Here is an 18,780-nt window from a genome sequence, read left to right on the forward strand (position 1 = left end):
CCTGGCTTCTTAGTTTTTTGACTTCCTCTCCTTCAGTGACCTTGTCTTCCAGACCACATCAACAACTTCCTTCCATGGTCATACTGTGGACCTAGTCGTTAATAAGAACTACTCTCACTCCATGATCTTGAGTCCCAGCACCCCATTCTCCATCTGTCCTCCCACTCCAACACATTTTTAAATCCACCTGGACATGCAGCTTTTCCACTGCACCACACTTCCATCATACCTCACATCCACCCTTACTCACCGTAAATAGCCTACCCTGTCATTAAAATCACTCATACATTCATCTCTCCTAAACATTCCCCTTGCTTTGTTGTACTTAGCTGTCTATATCCCAGTGCCTTTGTCTACTTATTCCATGCCTGCTGCAGTGCAGCTGAACATAGCTGGAGAAGAATACCCAGCCATGCTCAATTTAAAGTTTATCCTTGCACTTACATTCTTAGTCCCATCTCCTCTCACCTGCTCAAGGATATTGCTGCAGTAATTGCCCCTTTTCTGTCCTGCATCATGCATCCCCACCTCCCTGCTTTACTTAAAAAAAAATTATTTAACTCCCTACTCCATGTAATGTCTCTGCTTCCTTTTGCACAATTTCTCAGTCTTTCTGGGCTTTCCACCAAAGTTCTCAAGTGTCACCAGTGACCTTCATATTGCAAACCCAACCATTAATTCCCAGTCCTTATCTTCTTGACCTGTCAGAAGCACTGACCCCATTGATCATGCTGCTCTGTGAAGTATGTTCTTCCCTGTCTTCTGTGTCTCCACACGTTCCCAGCAGCCTTGCTATTGCATGACTACTCTTATCTTTCTTGCAGATACTTCCTCATTGTCGTGACCTCCAAACATTGGCTGTCCCAGGGCACAGTCTCTGTACTTTTCCTCTCTCAATCCTCATTCCCTAGCTGCTCTCATTCATTTTCATGCTGGCAGCTACCAAATTATCCCCAGTGTGACCCTCTTCTCTAAACTCCAGATTCAAATATCCAATTGCTGAATGTCTGATAGGCATAGCAAACCTAACATGTCTGCGACTGAGCTCCTGAGTTCCTCTGTATTCTCAATCAAACTTCCTTCATCCTAAGTTACCATTTACTGAGATGAGGAAGGCTCTTCATCCATTTACACAGGCCAGGTGTCTTTGCAGCATCGTCATCTGTTCTCTCCCACTCCCTACACATCTAGCTATCAGGACATACTATCAGCCACCTTACATACACCCAGAAGGCAACCAGTCCTCCCCACCTCTTCTGCTGCTGCACTGGTGCACACCTTTGTCGTCTCTTTATAACAGTAGCCTTCTACCTGGTCTCCCTGGTTTCGTACTTTCTCCCCTAGAATTCACTCTCCACACAACAGCTGGATAAATTATTTAGAACTATAAGTCTGATCGTGTTACTTTCCTGCTCCAGTATCTCCAGTCCTTCCCGTCTCGCTTACAGAGGCTTATCAGCTCCTATATGATATGGGCCCCATTACCTCTGGCCTAATCTTTTACTGCTCCCCTTCACTCCCTGCTTTAGCCATACCAGTTTTCTTGCTTCCACATCAGTTTTGCGGTTATTGTACCCACAAATAGCCACATGACTTACATCCTTACCTCCTTCATATCTTCACTGAATTGTCATCCTCTCACCCATGCCTCCCCTGACCAACCTGTTTTAAACTGGCACTGTTTTCCCCACTAAATCTCTAAGCTCTTCCTCTCTCTTTGTTACTTGAACTTTTTTAATCACCATCTGATACATACTTTACTTGAGCTTTGTTATAGGATACAGTTAAGCTACTAGACACAGTTAATTCAAAGATAAGCTTAATTCAAAGGTAAACCTCACAAGGGTAGGAATTTTGGCATGTTTTGTTCACAGTGGTGAATCCCCAGCACCTAGAACAATGCCAGGAAAGACAGCTGCTCAATAAATACTGGTTTAGTGAAAAAGATAAATGTTAAAAACAAAGTTTTACTATAATTTGGGTTCCATACTCCCCAATAGATATCCCACAAAAACAGGAAAGTGGGATTGGGGAAAAGGATAGTATAGTAGTTACTGACTTTGCCTGTTATACCCTTCTCTTGCTGCTGCCTGATCATAGAATTGGGTAAATGACTTGAGCTGGGACAATGTATTTGTAAATATAAAGCACTAAGGCAAATATAAAGGATTGGAACTTTGTACTGAGAGGACTTCTGCCTCCAGCCATCTTGTAATAACAGGAACTGGAGTTATTCTTTTGCCTAAAATAGCCTAACAAACAGACACACAAGAAAAGCCCATAAAACATGTGAAACAAAGGCATTCTGACATTGGACAAATGGCACAAAACAGTGAACCCTGAGAGAAGGAAAAAGCAAATGATTTGCCCCAGGCTGCAGTGCAGAAAGGCAGAACCCAACATAGCTTATCCTAGGTTGAGATGATCGAGTTAGGGATTCCGGGAGGCTGAGGCAGCTAGAATTTGAAAGACAAAGTACCAGAGAAGAGAGAGTTAGTTACACAGAGAGTGAGCTCCAGAAGGCTCTCCTGGAGGCTTCAGCTGAGTGCTGATTAGTGTTCATGCATAAGAGAACTACCCATGGATGAGGAAATAGCCACTGGGAAGAAAAATGTAGCTCATATAGGGCAGGGAAGAGTGTGTCCCCTCTACCATTCAGAATGGAAAAACCTTGTATATAGATGGAGTACTCAGAAGAGTAATGCTTCAGCAGTGAGGCAAAATTAGCCCTAGACTATGGTCTCATCTCATCCTGCCTAAAAAATCTTAAAAATAAGCTGTTCAAGACAGGTCATAAAACTTTTGTAAAGGGCCAGATGGAAAATATTTTAGGATATGTGGGCCATTTGGTCTCTATTGTAACTACTCACTTCTGCTATTCTAGTGTTAAAACAGCCATGGACAATTTGTAAGCAAATGTATTTACATGTATCAGAATGTATTCCAATAAAATTTTATTTATAGAAATAGGCAGTAGACCAGATTTGGCCTGTGCGCCTAGTTTGCAGACACTTGGTTTGAAGGATCAAATTATTTCAAGTAGCTTAACTGTATCCCAGAACAAAGCTCAAGGATATTTAAGGAAATACAAAATATCTAGCACCCATTAATAAAGTATGCAATGTGTAGCATTCAATCAGAATTTATCAGACATGCAGAGAAGTAGTAAAATCCAATAATGAAGAGAAAACTCAATCAGCAGAAGTAGACCCAGAAGCGACACAGATCTAACAAGTGGAGATACTAAAATAAATTAAATAGATTTAATAAGGATATTAATAAAATGGTTATTATAACTATGTTCCATATACTCAAGATGGTAGGTGAAACCATAAGCTTGTTAAGAAAAGATGGATGCTATTAAAAGACCCAAATTGAACTTCTAGAGATTATATAGACACCTGAGGTGAAAAATACACTGGATAGGATTAATGGCAGATCAGACATGAAGAAAGAAACATGTCATGAACTTGAAGACATAGCAGTTAAAATTATACAGAATGAGATATGAATGAAAAAAAAATAGAAAAAGTGAATCGCACATCAGTGAGCTGTGGGACAACTTGAAATGGCCAAATATGTATGTGATTGGAGTCCCTAAAGGAGGAAGAGGACAGAGAATAACGATGCAATGGCTGAAGACTTGCCAAATTTGATGAAAACAATAAACCCACAAATTAAGTTAAATAAATATAAAGCAAGTATAAAAAAAATAAAGAAAACTACACCAAGGGACACTGTAATCAAATAATTTAAAACCAGTTGTAAAGAGAGATTTTAAAGCAGAGAAAACAGATTCTACATTCAGAGGAACAAACATGACAGAAGGAATGTAATCCAGAAGATAGTGGAGCAACATCGTCCAAGTACTGAAAGCTAAAACCATTAATCTATAAATCTATAGTTGTGGCAATATCTTTCAAAAAAGGGTGAAACATGCAAGCCTTTCTTTGATAGGAAAATAAAAGGTGAAACGAAGACTTTTTCAGACATACTAAAGCTGAAATAATTAATCACCAATAGACCCACAGTGTAAGAAATGCTAAAGGAAATCTTTAATGAAGAAGGAAAATAATGCCAGATAGCAGTTAAGATCACCAGAGATGGCAACCACCTGGCCAATACTTATGATAATGATTATTTTTTAATATTGTTTAAAAGATTGTTTAAGTAACAATAGTAGCAAATGGGGTGTATAACATGTAAAAGCAAAAGGTACAATAATTGCGCAAAGGTCAGGAGAGGAAAAATAGAAATATGTTAAGTTTTTATACCCTACATGAACTGGTATAATATCCCTTAAAAGTACATCCTGGTAAGTTAAAGATATAACAACCACTAAGATATTAAAACAGAGTTATAAGCCAAAGGAGATAAAATTAGAGAAAAATAATCAATTCAGAAAAAGAAAAGGAGGAAAGAATAATTGGGACAATTAGAAAACCAATAACAAGATGGTGCATTTGAGCCTAATCATATCAGTAACCCCATTAAGCATAAATGGTCCATCATAATTAAAATGCAAAGAATGTCAGATTTAATACACACATTGGCTGATCTGAAGGTAGTAAGTTATCTCAATTGATTGTTCACGGTCAGATTTAATACACACAACCCCGTGAGAACTATATTCTGCCTACAAAAAATACATTTCATATGTAAAAACACAAATAGGGTTTAAGCTAAAGGATGAAAAAAATATCATTTTTAGCACTGAGTTTTAAAAACTGCAGTAACTATGTTCATATTAGACAAAGTAGAAATTAGAACGAAGAATATTACCAAGAATAGAGTTATTTCATAATGATAAAGTGGTGAATTTATGAAGAGGAAGTAATCTTAAATGTTTATGCATCTAGTAAAAGAACTCCAGAATACATGGGAAGAAATGGACAAATTCACAATTATGGTCAGATTTCAGCACCCTTCTCTCGAGAGATAATAGATCAGGTAGTTGGAAAACTAATAAGACTATAGAAGACATGAACAGCACTGTCAACCACATTGACTTAATTGACATGTATAGAACACTACTCAACAGCAAACTGCACATTTTTTTCCAAGCATAGCCAGAACACTTATCAAGATATAGACCGTATTCTGAGTGGGAAAATAAGTCAATTAATTTAAAAGGATTTAAATCATACAAAGAGTGTTCACTGACCATAATGGAATTCAATTAGAACAGAAAGGAATCTGGAAACATATCTTAAACTGAACAAAAATCATACAAAATACCTTCTTAGAGCACAGAATTAAATGAGAAGTTAATACCAGAAAAATTGCTGGAAATTTTCCAAATATTTGGAAATTAAACATATACTTCTAATAACCTATGGATCAAAGAAGAATCTCAAGAAAAATGTTTAGATATTTTAAATTAACTGAAAATGAAAATACAGTTTATCAAAGCATGTGGGATACAGCTAAAATAGTACTTCAAAATTTGTAGCATTAAATGATATATTAGAAAAGAAAAAGAATCTAAAATCAGTAACTCAGTTTCCACCTTAGGAAACTAGAAAAATAGAACAAATTAAACCTGAAGTGAGCAGAAGAAAGTAAATACTGAAAATTAGAGCAGAAGTCAACAAAGTAGAAAACAGGAAAACAGTGGAGAAAATCAACAAAATAAAAAGCTAGTTCTTTGAAATGATCAGTAAAATGATAAATCTCTTTCCAGGCAACCAAGAAAAAATGAGTACACAAATTACCAATATTAGGAAAGAAAGAGGTGTTATTCTGTTAATCCCATGGATAATACAGAATTAATAAGAGAATAGTATAAACAAGCTCTCACCCACATATTTGATAACTTAGATAAAATAGACTAGTTCCTTGAAATATATAAACTAAAACAGCTTCTAGACAGCAGATCCAGATGGTTGTACTGGTGAATTTTACCAACAAATTCTACCAACCAGTGGGACAAAAAGGAAAACAATCAGCACCAAAATGAAATGAGCTGGCTGACACCTATAACTCCAGCACTTTGGGAGACAGACAGGTGGATCTCTGAAGGTTGGGAGTTCGAGACCAGCCTGGCCAACATGGTGAAACAGTGTCTACTAAAAATACAAAAATTAGCCTGGCATGGTGGTGGGCTCCTGTAATCTCAGATAAACAGACTATACCTGTAGTTCCAGCTACTTGGGAGGCTGAGGCAGAGAAATGCTTGAAGCTGGGAGGTGGAGGTTGCAGTGAGCCAAGATCGCCCCACTGCACTCCAGCCTGGGCAGCCGAGCCAGACTCTGTCTCAAAAAATAAAAATAAAAATAAAAATAAGAAAGAAAGAAATTAGCTATCCAGCCATGAAAAAGCATGGATGAAAATTAAATATATATTACTAAAGTAAAAGAAGCCAGTTTCAAAAGGCTGCATACTATATAATCTCAACTATATGACATTTTAGGAAATGTAAAACTATTTAGACAGTAAAAAGATCAGCAAAACTTTGATGTTGCAATGATGGAGACCTGTCATCATAGATTTTTTTAAACCCGTAGAATATAAAATACCGAGAGTGAACCCTAATGAAAACCACGGATTCTGAGTGATGATGATGTGCCAGTGGAGGGTTATCACTTGTAACATATGTACCACTCTAGTGGGGGATGTGAACAATAGAGGAGGCTATGTGTGGGGGGAAGGGAGTATATGGGATCTCCCTGTAACTTAGGCTCAATTTTGCTGTAAACATACACTTCTCTAAAAAGTAGCCTATTTTTAAAAAATCAAAAAGGAAACTAGAAAATATTTTGAACTGAATGAAAATAAAACCATATTTTCAAGTGACTAAGATGCAACTTGTAGCAATGCTTAGAGAAGAATTTGTGGCACTACATGCCTATGTTAGAGAAGAAGAATGGTCTCAAATTAATGACTCATCAAGGATTGTCATAATCATCTCCAAATGTCTGAATGTCTTTCATTAAAAAATATGTTACTTTCATGTTGTAAAAGAAGATAGAATTAGGGGTGGTTACTTACAAAAAGAAACTCAGTTCTTAGGACAGAAACAATTGCCATACTTCACCAGCTCTGGGCTGAGTTTCTTTAGCAAGACATATTCCTTTAGATATTTATAACAGTCCTTTTAAACTGTTTCTGATATAAATGGTAGTAAAGAAAATATTTTAAAACATTAACAGGCAGTAAATTAACATGCACATTTCAAGTGATGTGTTGTATAGTAGGTAATGTAATAAAAGAATAAGCAGTAATTTTAAAAGTCACATAACTGTAGAATTGGAAGGTGCCGTAAGTATTAATATTAAGTCAAACAATAGTGGCTTCAGCTTCCTGCCTCTTTAATATTAAGGCCTTGGATGAAATTTTTAAAAAGCAGTGAGGGCATCCATTTAAGTTTTCAAATGAACAAAAAGCAGTATAAGGAAAACTAAATCACTGACTGAGATATTCAGAATTCACCACCGCCCCCCCACCCAAAAAAAGTTTCAGGCTCAAGGGCGACTAGGAATATTCCAGAAGTATGTCTATACTTGATAAAAGGTTGGATAAATGTCACCTTCTTTGCAGAACCTTTTCTGGTTCTCCCAGTCCTGATGGCCTCTGTCTTCCCACAGTATTCTGTACACTCTGTACTGTGGCATCTCTATGCCACCACCCATTAATAGAGTGTTATCAAAAATGAGACAAGAAATAAAAACTAAGGTTTCCTGTTTACCACTGGCAATCTTCTCTTGTGCTAGAAAATTACTGTTTTCTCTTAGTAATGTGAGGGTCAGTGAAGTAAGATATGTGTTCTTTGAAAACATGAAAGCACTATCTACAGACAACAAATAGCCCTGTGTGTGTTTTTCTCTTCAAGTGGTAACAGTCTGTGAATTTCTTCCTGTTACCAATACATTTCTACTTGAAATGGCTAAGTGGCAAGAAGTAAAGCTGAATTGTACAGAAAAACCACACTGCTTCTTTGTATCAGCAAGGATTTGTCTCAATTAGCCTTTTAAAAAGACACTTCAATTAGTGTTTCTGTTTTGTCAAGTTGCTTCTTTCTCTTTTATAAGAGTTTGATCTTGGTTCATTAGTTTCCCCCCATAAAATCCTAGATTTGAAGGCTAAACTTTTAATGCTAACGGGGATCATGCAATCTAGAGACTGAATGTTAAATTTTATGTCTTTTTCTTGAAAAGAAGTTTTTCCTTTTAACAAGCTTTACACTGGTTTGATTTTCAGCATTGAGAATAGCTATCATTATTGAGCTTTTGTTGTATGCCAACACTAGTTTAGGAGATTTATACAAGTTATCTAATTTGATCCTTCACAAACCTTGTGAGGTTATTATCCCTTTTTTACAGATGGAGAAACTGAGGTACCAAAAATATTGTTAATTGCTCAATTTATAAAATTATTACAAAGTGACACTAAAATTTAAATACAGATCTGACTCCAGAGTCCATACTCTTAAGCAGCTACCTCCTTGAATGGAAGCGGTACAATGCACTGGCCTCAAACACTAGGATGACTTATTTAATATAACCTTGCTGAGAGAACTTCAGTGAATGATAATATCCCCATTACTTAGTATCTGGGTATAATGGAAATAGCACAGGATTCAAAGATAGAATACTTGAATTTAAAGTTTTAACTTCTGATTATTAGTTTCATGACTTTGGCAAGTCAGTTTAGCTCTCTCGAGCCTATTATCTTCTTATTCAAAAATAGATTAATAAAACCATCTCTCTCAGGTGTAAAATGGATCCAATGGCTGAGGCTTCTCAGGGTTTTGTAAATGCTTTTGAAAGATACATAAATGGATTGATAAGTGTTTTTTGGTCATTTGCCATAGACTTTCTTTCAGTAGTAAATTTCCTGAGTGCTTTTAAAAGACAATTTGATTTATAGAAATGTAGTGCCTTTCCAGAGAACCTCTGTTTAGTGACAGAGTGAGCATTATATGAGGAAGTTCTACTCATAAGCCTAGGTTTCTTTGAGATACGTAGTTTTTGAGGAGTGGTTATTTCATAGTACTGTGTCAAGGAATTCTTCACAGATATTTCTGTCATCATTTTGGAAAGGTAGGGAGGCAGAAACGGGTTAAATGTATCCTCTAGGCCAAAGTGAGTCAATGCCAGAGTTAACTTTAAGGTTCCTAAGTGTTGTCACATCACTTTTGTCACAAACTCCCTTTCCTGTGCAATGGAGAGTTCTGTATATTTGAAGTCCATTTCTGTCCTATATTGAATGTAAGGGAATGTTTTTTCTCCTTGAGGGCTGTTCAGTTCACTATACAAAACAGCATCTTTGACAGTTCAAGGTGAGTAATTAGTGAATAGATGCCCCTGGAGAGGTTGCTGATAACCCCCCAGGTCAGTACTGACGCCTGTGGGCACGTGGGAAGGTTCTGTCCCGCATTACCGAGTGAGTTCATACCTTTCTTTCCAATATTGTTTATTATCTTTTTGGTTTCGCAATTTTGAAACTTAACCCATCAATTCCCGTGTGTGCTCAGGATCAGTGACAGAAATGGAATGGAGCACAATGGAATGAATGCATTTTGGTATAGGCTTCCATGAAGGTTCGTGTGAAATAAGCAGTTCAGAATTCAGTGGTGAATTTGGAAACCTCTTAGGTACCCAGTCAGAATAATTCATTTTCTTTCACAGAAAGAAATTGCTCTCTCCTCTTGCTCTCTCCTCTCTCCCTGGCTATCCATTTTCACGCCACAAACCCACAATTCATTCATATACAGGAGCTTGTATTATCCAGTTTGAGTGATGACCTGCATCCAATTAAAAAAAAAAACTCTTATATCTCTGTTCATACTTTTGTTATGCAAACAGAATTTATGCAAACTAACCGTCTTTAAGTTGTGCTTCCTTCTCTGGAAATCGCCCCTTAGAGTAACCCTAGAAACTGCAGCTCTGGAGATCAGGGTAACCCTAGAAACTGCAGCTCTGAATTCATCACGTTATAGCATCTTACTGGGTGTCGCAGACTGGCTTTAGCACAGCAGTGAACTAATAGAGGCTGCATGGATAGCCATCTTCCTCTGGCTATTAGAACGCACTGGTCGATTGAGAATAAAGTTTCCATGTAGTTTGGGTACGGTGACATGAAAGAAGTTGCAGACCGTTCAGTGAGATTGTCGCTTGTAGGGTTATAGGATGGAGGAAGAAAGGGAGAGTGAGAGGGAGAAGTTTATTTATGGAATGTCAGGGGGCCATTGAAGCTCAGCAGGCCCTAGAAGCAGAGGACTTCCCCCCCGTGCTTGTTTTTTCCCTCTGACCTTGGATGAACTAGTGAGCAGTATATTATGCCGGGTGATTGTGCTGGTTTGTCATGGTTAGCATTCTGGACTGTCACTGGAATGTAGGAAACGGATGAATTTGAATTGAACCATGAGGTGGTCTGCTGGGCCCTCTCCTTGTCTCAAGGAAACCTGTCACTGTTTGTCTGGGCTGGGCCTAATGAAAGCAATGGAGGGAGAGAGAGGTGGGCCTTTGATCTCTTTGTTGCAGCTGCTCCCTGGGAACTCGCTGAAATCAATGCCCTGTTTTCCTGAAGGAATGAATGGCTCTGCCTAACTAGCTTTGTGAAGCCGTGGGGAATTCACTGCCTCTGTTTATTGACAGCTGAAAAGGAGCACATGGGGTGGAATGGACCTTCTTGTGAAAACCAGGCACAGGGAAAATTAGACCTCAATTTAACACAGAGGAATTGGGAAATTCACCCCAAAGGAGACGGGAGTTTCTCATGCTTACATTAGAATTACTCAAGTTTGGGGCTAGTGTGCAATGAACAATGGAGGTTTTGTCACAACTATGTTATAAGTAGGAATATGGTCTGCATAGTAAACGATGTTAAGTAGAAGTTGATTCTACACCCTCCCTCTTTTTTTAAATACAGAAGTAGAGAAAAACAAATATTAACCATGATATAATTAGGTGATTCTTTTATTTTTGCTTTGAGAGGAAAGAAAACAGTGAGACAATAAGCATTATTGATATTATCTGGAAACACTCTAAAATCCATCTTTCATTCATTATATTTTAAAACATCTTTGAACTTGGAAGCTACGTTCCACTCATGCCAGCAATTCATGACATTCTGGATTGTGTGCATTGCATGGGAATATTACAGTAATCCTTTAATTTTTAAAAAATTTATATTCTTGGGATATTGTAACTGGAAGTCTGTGTCAAATGGAAACTGACTAGTAGACCAAGATTAGTGCCTGACATTGCACCAGTTGATACATCTTAAAATTATCACCTAACTTTTTAGAACACACCAAAGAAAAATTCTTGAGTTTATCAGTAGGAAACATCTCTGAGATACCTTCTTTCACATCTCCCCGCACTTGCTTGATTTCCCAGGAAGAATTTATGGCTTCTTCCTTTGCCCGCCCCCCTACCCCCAGTCCTTTGTGCACACCTCTATTACAGCACTTAACACATGGCCCTGTAGCTCTTTATTTAGGTGTATTCTTTTAGCTGGAAGTAAAGCAGCTGTGTTGTATTCATTTTTATATCTCAAGCCTAGCAGAGCTCTTGGCTCAGTAAATGCAAGCTGAATGAATGGGGATTGATGGCTCCCTGTACATTCCTTTGAAAGTAATTACTTATCCCAGTTTCAGCTGCAAATACTAAATTTTGGGAGAATCTGATTGGTCTGTTGTTACCTGATTGTTGCTATTGCTTTTAAAATCTCTTCCTCTGTGGAGAGCTATTATGCACTTTCTTGCTTTAGCAAGTTTGTCAGGTAGTCCAGGGCTCTAGAAGGAAGCATCACCAGTGTGTGGCATTTTCCTTTTCAGGTCCAAGCTCTCGTCTCCGTTATTCTTTCCTAAAAATAAACCTCAGCATAATGTTTAGATATTTCCATTAAGGAGATGAAAAAGCTTTTCATTTAGAATCTGTAGACTTTTCCTTGACCAAATTTAGTGATTGAGATGAATAAGATGGATAAAGGTGCCATTTTACATGATTTAATTCTGTGATGTAATGTTAAATAAAAACAAAACTCAAAACCTCCCTTGACAATTTCTTTAACCAGATTTACTACCATTGCATGTTTTGAATTCCTTATCAGAGAAAGCAAACACACAGCTTTGCTCCTTAGTGAAAAGTCTAAGGGAAATCTTGATTCTAAAGCACTGACTAGTCTGATTTCACAGAACCCTAGGACAAACCCAGTTTCTTAGCTATTCTCAACTTATACCCTATTTCTTTTTAAAGCCAGAACTTGAATTGAGAAATTGTTGTCAATACGTTTTGGAAAAATAACTTATCAAAATCGTAATGGAAAGTTTTAGACAGTGTTGTAAGAGGGAGTAAGTAAGCAGACAAGTACATTGAACGGGCTAATATTTTACTTTCCATGTTATTTTTGTTTTATTTTCAGTACCAAGATTATTTTTAAAGAAATCTATTTGCACTTCTGTTTTGATTAGTGGTAGAGGTAAAATTTTAAATAGAGGTTTACACATGTGTGAATTGCAGGAGGAATCTCGTGGAGGAAGGGTTGTTTGTATGGGTTGTACAAATAAGGTAGATTCAGCGGGTTGTGATTCTGCTGAGATTTGAGATTTCTTATGAAACATGAAAATTACCATGACTTTGATCATTAGTAGACTCTCACTCTCATAAGTATTAACTTGAAGATTTTAAAAAAAGCATTAAGCATAGCACTTAGGTTTCATAACTTGGCTGCTCAACCCTCCTAGTTTCTGAAAGTAATTTTGTGTGGCATAACACCGAAGTAGGGAGAGGCAGAGGGTGGAGGGAAATGTATGAAATCAAACTGCCCTTTTCCATTTGATGTTTCAGCTTTCAGCGATGAGGCATATCTTTGTCTACATTAATAAAAAAGAACTACAGACAGGCCAGGGAAGTAACTCAGTTAAAAACTGTGTTCTTGCTATGCTTATAGAATCAGATAACTTCAACTATGTGATTTTCCAGAAAAGAGCCTTTTTCCTCAGACTGCAGACTGCTGTAATATCCAAGAAGAATAGCTTCAAGTAACTTAAGAGTCAAACCCTCAAAATAGGTTTGGGGATGGACATATGTTATGTCGCCGTGTTTGCATGTGTATTAATCTACGTTAGCAAACTTCCTAGTAGAAAAACACTAGATACTTCCCTTTTAGACAGTTTCCCATGCACCCAGACTGACTAAATAAAGCAGCCTTAATAAACGTTTATCTAGCCATTGAAAATGAGACGTCGTCCTTACCCACTAGATTTAATTGCTAGAATAGAAAGCTATTCTGAAATACAGAATAATTTAAAATTAATGTATCAGTTGTATAAAATCAGATACGAGTATTATAAAAATCGTCTGTAATAATTAAAGACAATCATTTGTAATTAATCATCTGTATATTAATGAGGCTGTTAAAATAGTATGTTTTCAGTAGTTTAAATGTTTACTTTGCAGCATTACATATTGTCTCCTTTAGTGAGACATTTTTCTGCAAGGAAGAACCTCAATTCCAGAGGAAAAACTCAAACTCAGCTCATACGTAAAAGTTTATGCCTTTTGCATTAGTAAGATTCAAATTGATAGGGTTTTGTTATTTTAAAAAACACATACCAGCGGCCTTTTTGGCCAAGGCATCAATGTGGGCTACTCAGAGAAGGGGGTTACTTAGGGGTGGTGCGCAATTATTCATCCAATTGGTTTGGACTGCTAATCAGTAATGAATTTATATCTGTAGAGGTGAGGGTTGATGGGTTTAAGTTATTGATCTATTTCCTGTCTTCATTATTTTCACTGAAAGCTATGTTTCCATCTCTTTTCGGTCTGTAAACATTTCACTGCTGCCCTCTTGTCACCTGCTGTCCAGTTTCTGTCGTTTTCCTTATCTCAAGGTGAATGATTGGGTCTGCACAGCAAATTCTTTTCCCTGGGCCTCTGCTGATAGCAGTGGTCTTGACTTAAAAAAAAAAAATGAAGTTAAGCCGAAGTGGGTTTAAAAAAAAAATTTTTTTTTTCATCTTTTGCCTTTTAGTGGCCTTTTCTTCCCTCCCCTTCTTTACTCTCATCCCTGCTCGGGTTCCTGTCTCCTTTACCCAAAGGAATAGTGTTCTTCTTAGTTGATATGCTTTAAAACGTTCTCATCATCTTAATTTTTTTTTTTAATAGAGACTGAGTCCTGTTATGTTCCCCAGACTGGTCTCGAACTCCTGCCCTCAAACAAACCTCCTGCCTTGGCCTCTCAAATTGCTGGGATTACAGGTGTGAGCTACTGTGCCCAGCCATGATTATCTTATAATTTCTGCTTGAGGCTGTGAGGTATTTTTACTTGGGGGGGGGTCTCTGAAAAATAATTAGAAATACACAAATACTCCCTGCTTCCCAGTGTCAAGCATTTATCTCAAATTAGCTTCTTTAATTCTCAAAAGGGTCATGTGCTGTGGGCAGAATCATGATCTCCATTTTACAGGAGAGGAAGCTGAGGTAGAGAGAGAAAATCAATTGCATGAGGTCTCTAAGTGGTTCCAGGTGGCACCAAGATGGGCCTCTAAGCTGTCTGGCACCATACTGTGGTCTTAACCACATCACTGTATAGCCTCTCTAAAACTAAAAATCCCTTAAGGACTTAAATGCATGACTCTGGAATGCTGGGATATGGCATTATATCATAGCATATTGATGGCGACAGATTTTTGACCCCTGGTATCCTCGAACTCAAATTCTGTATAAGTAAATGTCAGCATATATAGTACCAATGTGGTTTTTCTTGATGTTTAAAAAAAAAAAAAAAAAAAAAACTTTTTGATACATACATATTTTTTTCTCTAGGATTGCCCTCACGTCTGATGTGGCTTCTGCCTCGTGTCACATCTGAAACTCATCTGTACCTCACCTAGGTAAATATGTCTTATGTCGACCCCTCCAGATCCTGCCCCCCGTGCTCCCACCGTCAGTCTTGTCTCTGTATTCTCATTCTCTCCTTGCATTACAGCACATACCAGAGCCTCCGCCTCCTCCGCAGTAGAGAGGCTTATGTCCCAGAAAAGACTTTGAGAATTTACATTTGAGAAACTTCAGGCCTTGAGGGAAAAATAAGGTTGGGGGATTAAGTTGTGGACTTAACAAAAGCCTGTTTTTCACTCTAAAAAAATCAAGGGGACACGCTAAGAATGATTATGGCTATTTATTTGTCTTAAATTAGAAACCATAGGCATTGTACAGTTGATTTTTACTTATCATGGCTTGCTCACTAGAAACTTTGTGATCTCTATTTTAAAAATATGTTTTTAAATGGTTTTATCTTAAATCAAATATCCAGAAGGTAACATATGCTACAATTCAAAGTCTTTAAACCACTCTCCTCAAATCCTAATGTAAGATGATTCTCAGCTTGCTAGATTTCTTAGAGTTGTGAAATAGGTTATGTCGCAGGATCCAGTGTTTATTTGAGGGAATGCGTGGTTGGCAGAGTCCCCATTATATATCAGAAATTTTTATTTCTTATTTTCCACCACTCATGTAAAGATTAGGGTTTGTTTTAACTGCCTCTTTCAAGATAACGATTCCAAATTCCAGCTTTAAATTTCATATCTAACATTTTCTGTTGTTTTTCCCTGTCACATACATTAGTTCTAGGTTCAAGGCCATGTCACCCTACAGCAACCCTCACTTGTTTTGCAGCTGCAGTGCTGTTGCTTAACCATAACTCTTGGCCTCTCTCCAGATGTTTTTTTGCAAAATGCCCTTGACGGTAATAATGCTGTATTTTTTTTTTTTAAATTCCAGTTGTCTTCGTAAGTTTTCTTATATCCTATTTTACATTTGACCCCCCTCCCCAACAAACCTCCCACTAGATAAACCACTTTCCGCTCTGTTCTTTATACTGAGGCTGACTTCTAGGACGACTGTTCACAGCTGCCTTGGGTGGAAGGCTAAATAGGAGACTATTAGGTCATGTGCTTGGATTCCTGTTCTCCAAATGATTCTAATTAAAACTAGTCCACTACCCTATCAACACATTCAGAAGGAAAAATACAGCAAAATCCCCAAATGCGCTAAGCATTTCATTATACCATTTGGGTAACTTTATGGCACCTGTAGGACTAGTTCATGCGAGGCCCATTTGTAACTGTTTTCTCTAGTTAAACACAATATTGCCATTAAAAGCTCGGCAAATAGGATGACAGTGCTTAAGAATCTAGGAATTTCTCAAATGTGTGAGAAAATGTTAAAAGTACAGAGGTAATAGAAATTTATTTTATAAACACAAACTAGAAGATAGAATTGTATTATGATGAAGTGAATCCGTTATTTATACTCTGACTTTCTGTTATATATATTATTCCAGAAAACAGTTATTCATGTTTCCTAAGTGTGAACTTACCAGTTGTGTGAAATCGGCCCTAACACTTTTTATTCATAGGCTACATCTACTTCGTACATGCACTTTGGACTCAGTACCAGTCATTGTTCCTCTATAGGTACATGTGTTATGCATATTCGTAGATCAGCTCTGCAAGATAGGTAGATATCCCATTTTATGGTGAAGGAGACTGAGGCTTAGAGAAGTTATGCAACTTACCTAAGGTTACACACCTTCCAAGTAGCAGAGCCAGCATTCAAACTTAGACCCATCCGACACCAAAGCCAGTCCCCTGTACACTAGACCACACTGTCTTTCTTAGGTTGGATCTAAAAAGTACTTTCAGCTGGTTGGTTTTTTTTAACTAACTATAGGAACAAAACCTTGTATTAAGTAGAGCATGCATGCCGCATAGTGGACTAAGGTAGAGTAAAACCCATTATTGTACCACTTTTAGGTAAGAAAATGTATTATCTAGGAGTATCATTAAAATGTCCTTACTTCCCTCCATGAACAAACAAAACGGAAAGTTAAAATGAAAGCAGTGTGCGGGTGAAGGGAGTCGGGGATCATAACATAGGAGTGTTAAATTTAGAAAAGAAAGCACATTTCTCTATCAGTGTTTCAAATAATGCTAGAAGTTAGGCATGCTTATATTATGACAAAGAATACTTTATTTGGGGAATAACTTAATTGATCCACGATGTGGCATTTACCAAGGTAATTTTCGCCTTTTGTTCCAGCAATAGGGATTAGAGGTGATTGACAAAACACACAATCACCACGGAAATTGGAATCATGTTAAGATCATAGTCATCTGGCGTCGTTTCCCTAAAATGGTTCTCATTTGCCCCACATATTCAAATCAAAGTGCACGAGGATGTAGTTCTGAGTCAGGGAAGATTTAGAATGCTCTGCCAACAGTGTTATACTGAATTTCAGAGTTCAGTTATTGCATTTATTTGTGTGTGCATGTGTGTACAGTTGGGTTTTTCGTTTGTTTTGCTATGTGAGTTACTGTTCGGCCATCGATGTATGCAACTGATAAATCCAGAGGATAATCGGTATGTCTGCTCTCTGACTTCTCTTTCTATAACACAAGGCTGAACATACTGCTCTCTTGATTAAAAACGTAATCAGTGGTTTTGATTAGACAGGATTTTTCGTTGCAGTCGACAGAAACCTAACGGGACCTTTGAAGAATTCCAAACAGGCAAGTGACAGGAACATATTTGCATGTTAGAAGAATCACTGTGACAGCAGCATTGTCATTAGAATGAAGGGGAGCAGTCCGAAAACAGAGACTGGGGAACCAATATGGATCTGCCTCTAGCATGTGGAAACCTCTCTCTACACTGACCTGATTGACTCACCAAGCTGGTGGTGCGTTTAAAGGAAGCCACGTGAAAATTGAGTTTGGGCCAGTAGAGTGGACTGGTACTCCGTAGTCTAGCATTCCTTCCCATGCAACCCCCCATCCCTGCCAAGTTCTGGGCAACACAGATTAGAAAGTAGCCTCCTGTAGGTAGTTGACCATGTTAGGTAGTGGGGTTGGGGCTGGGCCATGCTGGTGTTCACTAACTGTCTCTGTCTTCCCTTCTGGGTCTCACCTATCTAGTGTGACAAGGGAATCTTGTGCCAACTGAAGCTAGACCCTTGTGAGACCAGAGTGGCCCCACTTTTGATAAAGCAAGCAACCTCTGCTTGCTTGCACAACACACCCCAGCTTCCATGTTCCTTGCTTTGTGAGTTCTCTTCCTGGGTACAGTGTAACACAGAGTTCATACCTCCTCATAACTAAAGTAGGTAGAGGGGGCTTTGTGCCTCAACCCCTAGGAGACCGTCTTGGCAATCTCTGCCTCTGCCACAGGGCACTTGCTCCCCAGGCAGCTCCTTTCCCAAGTCTCTTCCCTCTGGACATGCCCCTCAGGTTTAATAGTGTGCCTACTTGGCAGGAAAATGGGGGTCCCTTGGTTGCTGATTCTTAGGAATGTGAAGTTCTCCCAGTCAGAGCTCTCGGCACTAAAAATTCTAGTCTCTGCATAATGGCCAGCACATATTTGGCATATCTCAAATCCTCTTCAGTTTCCACCAGGGCCTTTATAAGCTGCTTCTGAAGAACTCAGACATTCAGCCACAGAACTGAAGTGGAATTTGTTTGGATAACGTGACTGACTTCAAAGCCCAGATCCCTTAGACGTGCCCATTTGGTGCTGCAAGTACCGACCATGACTGCAACGTCTTGCAGTCAACAAATGTGACACATTCAGGATTTATATCCTTTCTTCTGGGTTAGGAATCTTCCCTCCCCTAAAGCACCTCAGTTTCTAGCACGCAATCATTTCCATCTTATGGAAATCAGCAGTCCTGCTCCGTGCCAACATGCTACGCTGGGAGGCACGTCCAGGCTTGGGAAACAGGGGTGTCCTGGGTCTCATGACTCCAGCAGCACCAGCTGCTCTCTTTCCTCTT

The 18,780-nt window shown here is 38.3% G+C and overlaps 1 protein-coding gene across 17 annotated transcripts in view; it reads left to right on the top strand.

Annotated features, from left to right (window-relative positions):
• PLAGL1 (PLAG1 like zinc finger 1) overlaps positions 1 to 18,780 on the top strand; it is a 67,651-nt gene that overhangs the window by 24,257 nt on the left and 24,614 nt on the right. For 6 of the 17 annotated variants that reach the window (XM_074397346.1, XM_039467333.2, XM_074397345.1 and 3 more), the window contains one exon: positions 14,775 to 14,842. The gene's annotated coding sequence lies outside the window, so the exon portion shown is untranslated. Of the gene's footprint in view, positions 1 to 14,774; positions 14,843 to 17,461; positions 17,692 to 18,780 lie in introns of all 17 variants that reach the window. The other 11 variants (XM_074397341.1, XM_074397342.1, XM_074397338.1 and 8 more) reach the window with 4 other exon arrangements.

The sequence above is a fragment of the Saimiri boliviensis genome, chromosome 4 (genome assembly GCF_048565385.1).
Source record: "Saimiri boliviensis isolate mSaiBol1 chromosome 4, mSaiBol1.pri, whole genome shotgun sequence".
Taxonomy (NCBI): domain Eukaryota; kingdom Metazoa; phylum Chordata; class Mammalia; order Primates; family Cebidae; genus Saimiri; species Saimiri boliviensis.